Source organism: Delphinapterus leucas, chromosome 10 (genome assembly GCF_059928025.1).
Source record: "Delphinapterus leucas isolate spDelLeu-1000000601 "Yukka" chromosome 10, BTC_Dleu_Yukka2, whole genome shotgun sequence".
Classification (NCBI taxonomy): domain Eukaryota; kingdom Metazoa; phylum Chordata; class Mammalia; order Artiodactyla; family Monodontidae; genus Delphinapterus; species Delphinapterus leucas.
Window position 1 is genome coordinate 33,364,640 of NC_143138.1, and position 13,040 is coordinate 33,377,679.

At 46.4% G+C, this 13,040-nt stretch overlaps 1 protein-coding gene across 21 annotated transcripts in view; it reads left to right on the forward strand.

Annotated features, from left to right (window-relative positions):
* Positions 1–13,040, forward strand: part of TRERF1 (transcriptional regulating factor 1) — a 230,156-nt gene that overhangs the window by 160,434 nt on the left and 56,682 nt on the right. For all 21 annotated transcript variants that reach the window (XM_089918716.1, XM_089918731.1, XM_089918732.1 and 18 more), the window contains one exon: positions 3,256–3,370. The gene's annotated coding sequence lies outside the window, so the exon portion shown is untranslated. The remainder of the gene's footprint in view (positions 1–3,255; positions 3,371–13,040) is intronic.

The following is a 13,040-nucleotide window of genomic DNA, read 5'->3' on the forward strand; positions in this document are numbered from 1 at the left end:
ACACTGCTGTGTGATAGTAATGCTGACACTTATCCAGGGCCAGTTGGGAGCCAGGAAATGTGCTCGGTGTAGGACCTGTGCTCTTGCTGATCTCGCAGCAAGGAAGGCACTGCTAACTCCATTTTATGAAAGAACCAGGCCAAATGGCCAGTGAGGGGCGGGGCCAGATTTGAACCCTGGTCTGCTTGGCCCCAAAGCTCATATTCTGTGCATGAAATTGTATGACCTTCCGTCGAGTAACATTCACCACGAGGCTTCTCCAGCAGTCATTTAATAATAGAACGCTGGGCTTCCCTGGTGGCGCAGTGGTTGGGTGTCCGTCTGCTGATGCAGGGGACGCGGGTTTGTGCCCCGGTCTGGGAAGATCCCACATGCCGCGGAGTGGCTGGGCCCGTGAGCCATGGCCCCTGGGTCTGCGCGTCCGGAGTCTGTGCTCCGCAACGGGAGAGGCCACAACAGTGAGAGGCCCGCGTACCGCAAAAAAAAATTAAAAATAATAGAATGCTTGTTCACATCCCCAAACCCACATCCACTGTCAGTCTACGTCAGCCCTGACCAACTAATTTTCACCACTGGTCAAATTGGATTTGGCCAAGTTACCACTGTGGAAGAGAAAAATAGATGAGTCCCAAAACTTGCTATAAAATGGGAGGAAGGATAAGGTGGCCCCTGTGTTGGATGCCTCATGCCAGCTTAGGAAGAGGGAGAATTAGCTGACATGCACCTTACTTTCCTGGCTCGCCTTAAGTAACTTCTTGGGCACTTTTGGAAAAACCTGCACATCTATAATGCATGGTCTGAATACCATCACAGTGGAAGCATGATGTGAGTCAAGAACCGATTCGGTCCTTATTAAGAGCCTCCTTTCACAGCTAGAATGTGCCGTGTTCCTTCCGTCACAGGAACTTTGCACAGCCTATTGTGCTGGCAACACCTTTTCTTTCTGTCTTTTCCCTCCTGCCCCCACCCTATTTTGTTTCACTAATTTATTCTTAGGGCTCAGATTAAAGACTAATTCTTTAGGAAAGCACCACTGACCCTTTCCTGTGCTAGATCTACCTCTGACATACGCTGTTATGGCAGTAATCATACTTCTTCAGAGCACCGCTATTATAGTTATTTCTAATTTATTAATGTTGGTTTCCCCACTAGAGGATAAGCTCCATGAAGGCAGGGGCCACATTGGTCTCAACTGCTGTATGCCTAGTGCTTTGCACTTGCCTGCTATATACTAGGCACTCAGTCAACAATGGATGGACCAGTGGATGGTTGGAGAGATGGATTGAGCTAGTTAACTTCGTTTCCTTTACCTTAACTCCAGCCAATATACTCTTCTTGCAGGAAAGGGGGATTGTAATTGCCTGTTTATATGTCTCCCTTGGGTCTCTTTGAAGAAGAACCCACATTGCGAGCACTAGCATCCAGCCCAGCGCCTGACATATGAAAGTCGGCTGTGTGGTCTAAGCTTAGTCTTGCCCATGAGTGATTCCAAGGACTGTTGCTCCTGTCGGGGAGCCTGGAGAGTTATTTTCGCATGTTGAGAATAAGGACGAAACACTCATGGAAACTGAGGGAAGTCCATCCCTGCTTCCCACCTCGTGCCATAGTTTAGCTTCTTGGTAAGATCTGCTCCTGAAGTTGCCAGTTACTCTGTTGACTTATTTATACATAAATAGTTATTCCTGTAACCTTCACTTAGCCAACATTCAGAGATAATGAGAGACAATCTCGGTAACATCACAGACATCGCTTCCAAAGCATTCCCTTGCTATAGGAATGTTTATGATGTGCTTATCGCTAGAATTTCATGAGCAACAAACTCCCAAATTGCAAATGACTTAGCATTTGAAGCCAGGAGTGAGTGTACGTGTGTATGCATTTAAAAAAAAAAAAAGACTTTGAAAAGGGAATTTTTTCTTCTACAGAGATATCTTCTAAAGTTTAAAATAAGAACTACATAAAAGCTGAGAGTTTAGAGGAATGAGCACTTTCTCTTAAGCGTTCAAATGGGGGAAAATGACTTGTAATCTCTCCCTCAAGTATTAAGGCAATAGGCATTTAAAGGCTTTTTTGGGAGCTGGCTGTCACAGACAAAAGATTTCTCAATTTAAAAAACATCATTTTTATAACATTAAATGGTAGGAATGAACGCCAGCAGCCCTCTTGACATTTTGGAAATGCTTTATTTTTTGAAACGTCCCAGTCCATTTTAATAGATGACACTTTTGTTCTTCCCATTCCGGGCAGTAGCTTTGGCTGGGGTTGCCATAGTTACAATTGGAAGTTCAAGGTAGAGCAGGACAGGGCTCCAGGCACAACTTCTGACCAGGTTCCCGTGAACCCAGTGTGTTGGTGCCACCACCTCAGACACCCCCCCGCCACACTTTCCCAAACTCCCTGCTGTAACTCTCCTCCTTGGAGACTCCCTGAACAGTCTGAACTGTAGTCCAGAGGGTGAATTTGACATCATTTTCATTTCCAACCACCCTCTCTGAACCAAGAGCTCAGCCAGACATCTCAGGAAGGTTGCACTCTTTACAAACGTTTCCTATAGCATGCTTCTCAGCTGTGGTTTGTGGAATGGTGCTGGTCTGCAAGCTGTTTACCGGTCCACGAGATCAGTACAGAAATTGAGAGGAGGCGCTTAGAAACTCTCATGCCGATTTGACAGAGTAAGCTGTTGAATCATTAAGAAGTAGGCTTGTACTCTATGAATATTTTTGTCATTTCATTTTTCTACCAGTTCCTTTTCTTATATTTTATAAAAGTATTCATCCGTGATGGATCAGAAATTAAAAACAAAGAACTGGTCCTTCATAACAAAGAGCTTGAGAAGCCCTGTGCTGTAGCACTTGTAAGCTGCCTCTGCTCCCTGTGGGACAGGTAGGCTGTTGAATGAACTTGGAGAAATCACAGCACTTACCAAATTATCTTGTAGTGAAACATGTGTATGTCTCTCTCTCTCTTCTCTCTCTCCCCTTCTTTCTCTCTCTCTCTCTCTCGCTAGGCTGTTGCTTGAAAGCAGGGACTGCATCTGATTCATCTTTGTAGCCTCGTTCCTTAGAGCCCTGCCTGGCACATCGGAGGGCGTGGGAAACATTCGTCCTGCGCCTGTCTGCTCCCCAATGACATGAGAGTGGCTGAGGCCAGCCTCGCGAGCTCCCGCGGCTTCTGGATAGTGTCCTTGGCAGGCTGGTGATGGAGAGCTGGGAGCAGACGATGAAGAAGTGACCTTTCTTTCTCTTTTTCCCACAGAACTAGGCCTCCTCTTCCCACCTGCCCAGCAGCATGAGAGCAGCACGACTGGCCGGCCGCAGGAGAAGCCCCCAGAGCCAGGCCCCCAACCCGACCATCTGCTGCGGAGGCCAAGGTGAGCTTGCTTCCCTTTTCCTGGAAAGTCTCGGCATTTTCATTTGGACTAATTCTCTATGCTTTTGTAATCCCTTGCCATATGCTGGGAAAATGGGGTTTACTGGGACATGGGTAGACTGAAAAAGTACATGTCAGCCTAATGGGGCAAAACGTGCTCATTTCGGCTAATGGAGAGGCCGATGGTGGAGCAGAAAGGACACTGGATTGAGTTTCTGGGGACTGAAGCTCTCATTGTTCCTCCACCACCTCCTGAATCTGGGACCTTGGGCAGATCTTTTGGGGATCGGGTATCCAGGGAATTTTGGATGAAGGAATCTCTGGGATAGGATACAATTGGAAGGATGGTCCACTCATGGTCTGGGGCTCTCAGGACGCCCTGGATAGTCTCCTGTCCCACACAGGGTCATAAAGGGCCTTAGAGGATAAGCCAGGCCAATTCCCGGCCAATGCTGAGCAACGAATTGTTAGAAAATTCTTCCTAATATTGAGACAAATTCTTCCTCTCTGAAATTTCTAACTTCTCTCCTCTGCTCTGCCACATGGACCCACAAAGACTGGGCTTTCAAAGACTCTTCCACATGACCCTCTCTTTGGATTTGGAGATGGCTGTCGTGACTCTGTTTTTCTGTTTTGTATAAATTCTCCCTGGAGACTGGCACCACTCACCTTGTCCTCTTGTCCCCTCCGTGTTAGAAAGGGCTTCATCACCTCCAGTGTTGGTCCTCAGTGCTCACTCAGCCGGTACCATCCTCAACAGAGAATCCTTCGTTCGCCACTCATTCTTCAGGACATATTAAGAGACCCCTTTGTGACAGTCACTGTACTAGACTCTGGAGATACCTCAGTGAACAAGAAAGACAGGGTCTTTTTCTTTTTTAAGATAAAATAGGTATGGATCCTTGGAGAGAGTTTGAAATAAGCATTGAACCATTTCTGTGTGCTCCTTTTAAATATTTTATCTTTTCATTTTTTTTCTTAAATGTTTTATGAGTGCTTGAAAAAGCGTGTACTCTCTAATTATTAGATATATAGTAGTTTTCTGTATATGGTCATTAAAATAAGCTAGTTCATTGTGCTCTTCAAATCATCTGTAATACGTCCTTGTCTGTTTTTGTCTGACTAATCTTCTCAATAACACATTATTGAGAGACATGTTAAAAATCTCCCATTGGATTTGTCCATTTCCCCTTGTAGTGCCAAAAATTTTGCTCATGTATAAAATTTTGTATATTTTAAGGCAATGCTGTTTGGTTAGAACAGGTGTATCTCACTGATGAATTGGGATTCATTTCAACCATGTTTATATTTGTTTTTTTTCTGCTCCTTCTTTTTGGTTGAGATGTTTTTCCCTCCTCATTCCATCTTCTGTCTTCTTAGTTGGAAGTTATGTGCTCTGTATCTGTTCTTTCAAATGTTTAGCCGATCTATTTTAACAGGCATACTTAACAAAGTCTAAAATTAATCACTGTCTTTACCTGCCTCCCCCAAAACACAAGAACCATAAACTGGTTTAATTCTAACCACTACCTCTCCCAATTTATATACAATTGTTATCCTGTGTTTTCATGCTGTCCTGTTTTTTTCCCTACAATTTAGACATCATTGTTTTATATGATGTGTTTGTATCCACATTCTTATCCATATCTTTTCTCACCATTCTTTCATGAATTGGAGATCATTATCCTTCTGCCTGAAATAAACCCCTTTTAGCATTATCCTTTAGTGAGAGTCTGTTGGTGGTAAACTTTCAAGTTGTTTTTGCTTTGGTTTGGTTTGGTTTTTGTTGGCTTGACACTATATTTTGCTCTTAATTTTGAAAGGTAGCTTTACTGGATATTTTCTCTTCGGTCACTGAAACCATTATTCCACTACCTCTGGCTCTGAATGTTGCTGTTGAGAAGTTGGCTGTTGGTCTTCCTTTATAAGTGACCTGGCATTTCCCTCTAGTTACATTAAAGATGTTGCTGCTTTCTTTGGTGTTCTGCCACTTCTCTCTCATGTAGCTAGGTGTCAGTTTCTCTGTCTTTATTCTGTTCGGGTTTCATTGGGATTCCTAGAGCTAAAGATGAGTGTCTTTCAACAGTTCTGGAGGATTCTCACCCTTCATTCTTTGAATATTGACTCTTTCGCATTCTTTCTAATAGCTCCTTTTGGAACTCCAGTTAGACATATGGTGGACCTTCTCATTCTGTTCTCCGTATCTCGTAACCTCTATTCCATATTTCTCACCTCATTGTCCCTCTGTGCTGAACTCTGAATAATTTCTTCCAACCTGTCTTCCATTTAATTTATTCTGTGTTTCAAATGCTGTTTAATCCATCCATTGAAATTTTTTCCTTTCAGCTTCTTTATTTATCATTTCTAGAAGTTCTGGTCCATTATTTTTTAAATCTGCTTGGTGATTTTCTCTTATTTCTTGCTTATATTTGCAAACTTCTTGATTTCTTTAACATATTGAAATTGCTATTTAGAAATAGTAGAATTTCATGTCTGGTAATTGAGAATCTGAAATCTTTGCAGGTCTGATTCTGCCGTCTGTTGCTTCTGCTGGCTAGTACTCATAATGCCTTGTTGTTGTTTCCTTGTTGTTGTTATTTTCTTTGAGCTGTTCATTTTCCTTAGAACTTTACCTTTGTGAACTATTTGAGGTATGGCTTGAAGTTAATTTTTCCAGAGACGTTTTGCATTAACTTTTGCTAGTTGTCTGGGGGCACTCCCAATCAAAAATCACTTTAAATTCATTTTCTACCCAAAGCTTTTCTGGCTACATAAGTAGCATGAATTCAAACTGCAAATCTGTGTGAGATCCAGCTTATGGGTTCAGATTTCTACCCAGCCCAAGGTCAGGTTTCCTCGTGGTCTCCTTTTGTGTTGGGGGTCTATTTCTCATTCATTGAGGGTGGAGCCTTTTGAAGTCCCAATTTTATGAAGGAACTAAGCTTTTTCTCCTGTTTCCTGAACGCTGTGCAGCTCTCATGAGAAACTTAGAATCTGTAGGGTTTGGCAGGAACCCTCAGGGCAAAAGCCAGGTTTGCTGCTAGCTTACATCCCAAAGTTCCTGCTTTTGGTTTTGTTTTTGGTCTTCGAAGAATCCTTCCATTTATACCAGTTCAGCAGTGTGTATACAATCTTTTTATTTTAAATTTTAAATAGCATGTTAAGTTGTTTCAGTTGGGAAGGTCAAGTAGGGTATCTGATCTGCCATATTGCCAGAAGGTCTGTTTTCTTTCTTTTCTACCATAGCCCCCTGGGGCAGGAATTACTATTCCTTGTTCACAGAAGAATGAACCAAGGCTCAGAAAGGACACGTAACTGACTGCAGTCACGGGGCTAGCAGGTGATGGACCGGCAAGGAGTATGTCCCTCCCCTATCCCCTTTTCCCACCTTTGCTCTCCTCAGAATAACTTAACCAATTTTGGGGGGATTAGCTTTATGCTCACAAAGGATATAAGTTCCTACCAGAATAAATAAATAGTTGGGCAGCTTTGTAAAATTTGTTTATGAATCTATTGTTTATCTTCCTCTAGAGAGGAAATGGCTTCTGCATATTTTGTGGTTTGTTTCTCCCGTGGTCCCCAGCAACCTTCCTGCTTCATTCCCACTTGGCAAAGACCTCCTGGACCTGCAGCCAGATCCCATGTGCACCTCAAGGTTGAGGACAAGACCCCAACTTCCTCTTGTCCTCGTGCTCTCTCTCCTTCTCCCTTCCCTTGTGCCTCTTTTCCACACCCCCCAACCCCATCCTTCCTGCTGTTAGTCTTCCTGTCTCCTGTCTGTGTGACTTTCATCGGAGGGGAGGCCACAGAGCACAGTGGTTAGACGTTTTGGGCTTGGGGGCAGGAGAAAGAGCTGAGTTTGAACCTAGCTCTGCCTCTCACTAGCTTCGTCTCCCTGAGCTTCCATTTCTTCATCTGCAACATGGGGACCACAGGCAAAGCTGTTCAAGGTTGAAATGAGATGATGTATGTATGTAGAGCTTGGAGCATCACAAGCACCCAGTCCGTGGTACTCAACACCATCATGACTAAGAACAGACCCCTTCAAGACTCGCACCCCTGTTCAGTGATGCTCTCATGTTGGCAGAGCTGGTTTATGAAATGTGATGGAAAAGGAGGCAGGAGTCTAGGGTCAATGTGGGATTCCCAGCCCCGCTGGGGTGTTTTTAAAACTAATCGGAGGGAAAGCAGAACACACTGGTCTGGCCAGTGTTTGCACAGGCTATAAACCATGGGTTCTAGAAATGTTCATCCCTAAAGATGGGGCATCTCAGCATCTCAGCCCTCCCTCCAACCTGTTCCTTCTGTCTTAGAACCATGAGAGCTCTGGAACCTCATGACATCACTCGCTGGGGAGTTGTCCCTGTGGTGCCCACAGCCCAGTCAGTGGATGGCACACCAACTCTGCTGGACACATGTCCAGAAGGGGCAGGATGGGTGGTCTCCACTGTCCATCTGACTTCCATTCTTAAAGCTGACATGACTGCTTATAAACACACACTCCCTGCTCATAAGTAGTGACTTTATATTACACTCAGATTTGTGTCACTTCCTGATTTGATATCTATCAGGCAACAACTTTTTTAGCACCTGCTATTTGTAGTGACTCTGGGCTTTGTACAGTGGGCAAGTGCTATGAAAAATGCATAGAGCTGCTATGACCCTAAAACTACTCTGAAAAACAGTCTATTCATTTAAAAAGACTTTATGACCAAAAAAATGCATGAAGGATAAAACACCTTCACAAGATTAAGTGCCAGGTATTCAGAATAGGTTTCCAGGGGGAACAGCACTGTGCCTTCGAGTGCTCAGGGAAGACTTCCTGGGGAAGGCTAGGAAGAAGATTGGGGCTGGCCCCGTGGGGCAGGTAGGGTGAGGTGGCTGGAAAAGGAACCTTGTACATTGGGGGTGTCGAAGTGGTGTGAACTGAGGTTTAGAGATGGGCATTCTCTTGAGCTAGTGAGATCCAGTGCAGTGCTTCTAGCCCCACAGATGGCCTCTGTGGCGTCTCTTCGAGAGCCACCTCCACTAGCATATCAAGTGCCCTGACAAGTCCTGCAATCATGTTTGACTGTGCTTCACCAGGTTTCCCAACTGTGTCTGATCATGCATGGCCAGTGAACATGGTGGTCTTGAATGGATTTGCATTTGCCTTTTTATCTCCCTGCAAATGCTACCAACTCACTTTTGTAAAACAGGGATTGACAACTTTCTTTAAAAATTCAGTCTGTGGGGATCAAAACATTATTTCCAAATAATTTTCAAAGACAAGTCAACCACTTGTCTTCCTTTTCCAAGTGTGGCTCTAGTACTTAGAAGGGTGGGGTTTTGCAGGAGCCTGAAGATTGATGCTGCTGCACTAGGGAGGGAGCTGACTCCCACGACGATGTCCACTGACATTCTCGACCTAGCTGAGGGGCCAGGCCCAACCCCACCCCATCCCCACCCTGCCTGCAAACCTCAAAGTCTATTAACGGCCTCTCTCCAGATAATGATTCATGCTTCCTGTCCCTCCTCCTTTCTAGTTACTCAGAGCTGTGAGCCAAGATTGATTACTTACACCATCCAACTGGCCTCGCCCATGGGGAGCTCAACTGGTAGATTAAATATTCTTCATGGGCGACACCCCAGGTTGAGTTCTCCTTGTCAGCTGAGTCCTGCGCAGTGAAACAAGGGGTTGTCCCAGATGCAGATGTGGAGATGGTTTGCAGAACTAGGAAGTCTCGGGACACATCATGTTCGGGAGTATGTGAGGAGTTTGGGGAGCCGGGGTTACTGTGAGTAGAGAAACAAGGAGGTGCCCCAGGCACGGGACTCATATACTGCCATGGCCTCATAAAAGCCAACAGAAATAGGTTCTAAGCCGAGTCTTTAGATGCTCCTCTGGAGACTGGCTATCTGTTCCTTCTTGCTGTTAGGTGGTCTTGTTTCTAAAAACATTTTCATAATCTTTATTACACTCGTCATATAGATTATTCTATTTTTAAAAAATTAAAACACTCTAACTGAGCTTAAGTCTGCCCTGATAACCTCCCCCACCCACTCAGTTCCTTTTCCAAAATACCGCAGAAGCGAGATGGACATCCAGCTGTCCTGATTCCCAGTGTTCTTTCCCCCCAGGGGGCCAGGGTCCTTAGGGATCGGCTGTCAGTGGTGGAAAACCGTACCGCCTCAGTATCCTGCCTCAAGGTTGCTGGGTGTCCCAGAGACAGGCAGGGTCTGGGAGGTTCACCCAGCTAAGCCCTCGCTGGTCAGAGCCGGAGGGACCTCCTTGCAGTCCGTCAGGTCCAGCCTCCTCATTCTGCAGACGCTGGGTCTGAGATGCAGGGAGAGGAAGTCATTTGCCCAACAAGGTCGCAGGGCCAGTCTCCTTTTCTGTTTGGCCCGGGTTATCTTTATATTGGGTTTGCATTTCCTGAATACGCAGCAACTGGGTAGGGGGTGGAGGGCAGGGGAAGTGGGCTTAGAAGAGCCCCGTCTGAGAATGTTTAAATTTCCTGTGAGTGTCCCATGAAGAGGGAGATAATCTATGTGCACATGATCCAGAGGAGAGGGGGAGGCTTGGTTTAGGTCCAGAAGATGGAGAGTGGAGGGGAGAAGCAGGAGGGCAAATGGGAGCAATTCAGAGACGTTTTTTTAGGTGAGATAGAAATAAATAGAGGCTTGTTTCTTTGCATTTCCTTGTTGCCTTCTTGTGTTGCGTTTTTGGAGAACACTCAAGTCACGTGGAGGCTCTTGTTTTAGTGGTGTTCCTTTGTGGTTCTGGGGGGTACCTCTGGCCGAGGACCGGAGACCTCTGCTCTTGTCTCCCTCAGGTTGGCTTCTTCCTGGCACATGTGGTCCTTTGGAAATCTCTTCCCCCCTCAGAGCGTCCATAGCTTAGCTCAAAATGGGAGTACAGCCTCCTGCTGGGCTGCCTCACAGAAAGACAGTGGGTATGAGGGTGCCCCCCAGATGTTAAGGGTTGGCTTCATTTTCTCCCTAACTTCTGGGAGGCTGGCACGGACACTGAGTGATTCGGAGCTTCCACCAGGAAGGGTCTTGTTTGCCCGTCAGATCAGGTGGCAGATGTGGGCACCAAGGCCGCCCCAGGCTTGCTTTGGGACAGCCTTGCCAGACAGTGTGCCCCACGTTCCTTAAAGGGGGCCGTTGTTTACGCAGGCCAGGAGGCTGTAACTGAAAGTAAGGAAACGGCAGATATAGACAGAGTTACTGCCAATTTCCTGGAGTCTGGGAGCTGGGGGCCCCCTTGCAACAGGAAGGGAAGTAGATTATTTCCTTATCTGGTATCATGGAGGGAATGAAATGTCTCTTTCCGGGTAACTGGGGCAGCACCTTTCAACTTCTCACTTTAATCATAACCACAAATATTCCTAAACTTTAGGTGGCCACTCAAGAATTACATCTCTTTCCCTCTCCTGGGGTCTTGAGCAGCTTGAGAGCCAGACCCCAGAGAGCAGAACACCCCCTTCGTTACCAGTAACCACACTAGAGAGCTTGGCCTGACTCATGGCCGCACTGAGTCCCTCTTAGGCACCTCCAAGTCTCACTGACCCATGGAGATCCACAGGCCTCTCTCGCAGGGACCCACCTGCCCCAGAAAGCAAGTCTGCCCCATGAGCATGTCACATGGGCATCTGTATCCTCCTGCTTCTTCCTCTGCCTGGTGAACAGTATGCTAAACGCCCATTAGCCTTTCCACGGTGACGCTGGATCTTTAGGGATAAAGGGGAATGTCCTCTGATGCAGTGGTGCTTTCAGGAGGGTGTCAAGGAGGGCCCACATGACTGTGGGTTTTCTCTCTTCCTTCCTGTGTCCACTTCTAGCCATTTCTGCCTCTGAGCACCGTGCTGCTCACTGAAACAAAGGGAGGGCTGAAGGTTGCCCGGGAAACAAATAACCAAATGTATTCAATCATGACTGAGTCATTGAGCCTTGATGTCAACTGTACTCAAGTCAAAACAAACCAACAGAAACCCCACCCAGGCGGTGAGACTTTATGAGTTCTCCCTGGACACCACGCATGTCCTGAACATTCTCCTGTTTAATCTTCATCAAAAACCTGGAATAATTAGGTGTTGTTATTCCTCTTTGACAGATGTCAATACTGAGGCTCCAAAAAACCCAAAAAAGATTAGATCAGCCTGCCCGGTTCTCACTTTGCCGGTGGAACATTATGATTTGAACTCTGGTCTTCTGACTCCAGAGCCCAGTACTTTGGGTGTTTCTGTGAGGAAAACGCCTGCCACATAATCCATGTGTTTCTCTCCAGTGAGAAAAGTTCCTGATGAGTTCAAGAAAAAAAAATTTCCAGAGAGCTGAAGCTAGCCCTTTAAACCTGGAAAGAGAAAGGGTTTTTGGTGTAAGGTGCATCAGATTCTTTCTCAGACTTCCAAGTTCACGGCTATATGCTAGAGGGTTGGAGGCTGCCTGCAGCTGATGGCCAGGACGTGTCTATACCAGGGTATAAGCCAGCTCTCCTTGACCCTTCAGAACGTGGAGAGCGCTGCAGGGGTCCAGCTAGGGGGAAGTAGCTTCATGCTACTCAGATCTGCGATGGGTGAATGAAGGACACCGCACGGTAACAGAGAAGCCTCATCCTGGCATCAGAGGGCTGGAGGTTTAACCCTTTGTCACAATTGTGTGGCCTTGAGTGCATCGTCCCCTGCATGTGAATTTCCTCATCTTTCAAATGGAGAAAACAATTCTGACCTCACCGGCTTGTTGTGGGGACAGAGTAAGGTAGTGGGTGTCGGTGCTTTGTCCAGTGCTTTCCAGAACGTTACTGTTGGCCATGAGAACAAGCACCCCCTCCCATGAACTCCTCAATGTCCCTACCAGAGACTCCACGTGGGCCAGAGGATTCGTGGCTGTGACCCCGGGGGATGGGTCTGCTGTGAGCTCCACTGACATCAGGCAAACACACCCACGGCCGCCAGGGCGGGTCACTCTCCATGTCAGCACTGACCTCCTCGTGCCAGGGCTGTTGGAGAGAAGGAGCCATGAGCTTCTCACTCTTCTGCTCAGGAAAAGGAAAGAGAACAAAAAGGAAGGGGGAAAAAAAGAAAAATTGATTTTCTTTAACCTGTGGCTTTTTTTCCCTTTCTCCCCTCCTTGTTATGAGTGGGATTGCCACTTAACTTTTTTATAATTAAAAAAAAAAAGATGTTCTGGGTGAGGGAACATAATATTCAGACATGTTGAGCTGACAGCTGATGGGCGTGTTGTCAATACATCATCACCACAAATCATGTGGCAGGGGTTGGTGGGGAGTAGATTTGTGTGTACGTGTGTGCGCGCGCACACACTTGAATGATTTTAAGTGTTTGGGGAAGGTCCCATGACCCCTATGGAAAGCAGCTCCTGTGGAAGGTTAGCCAGGGAGATGGTCAGCCCTTAGGGTAGGAATGGGAAGTGGGCTTCCATTGTGAATTGAGGGGGGGGGGTCTTCTCCATGTGAGCCTGTGGAAGCAAAAGGTCTCCCCTTCCTCTCCCTTTCTCTCCCTCTTTTGTGTCCTTAGCACCCAGTGGGTGCCCTGTATTATGCTGACCGAAGTAGACAGAGTTGATGAGGCACTCCTTGGAAGAGGTCTCAGTTTGATGGTGGATGCGGATAAAGCAGCTGGGACCAGTGCTCTAAGGGGTGTAATAAAGACACGCAGCCTGAGTCC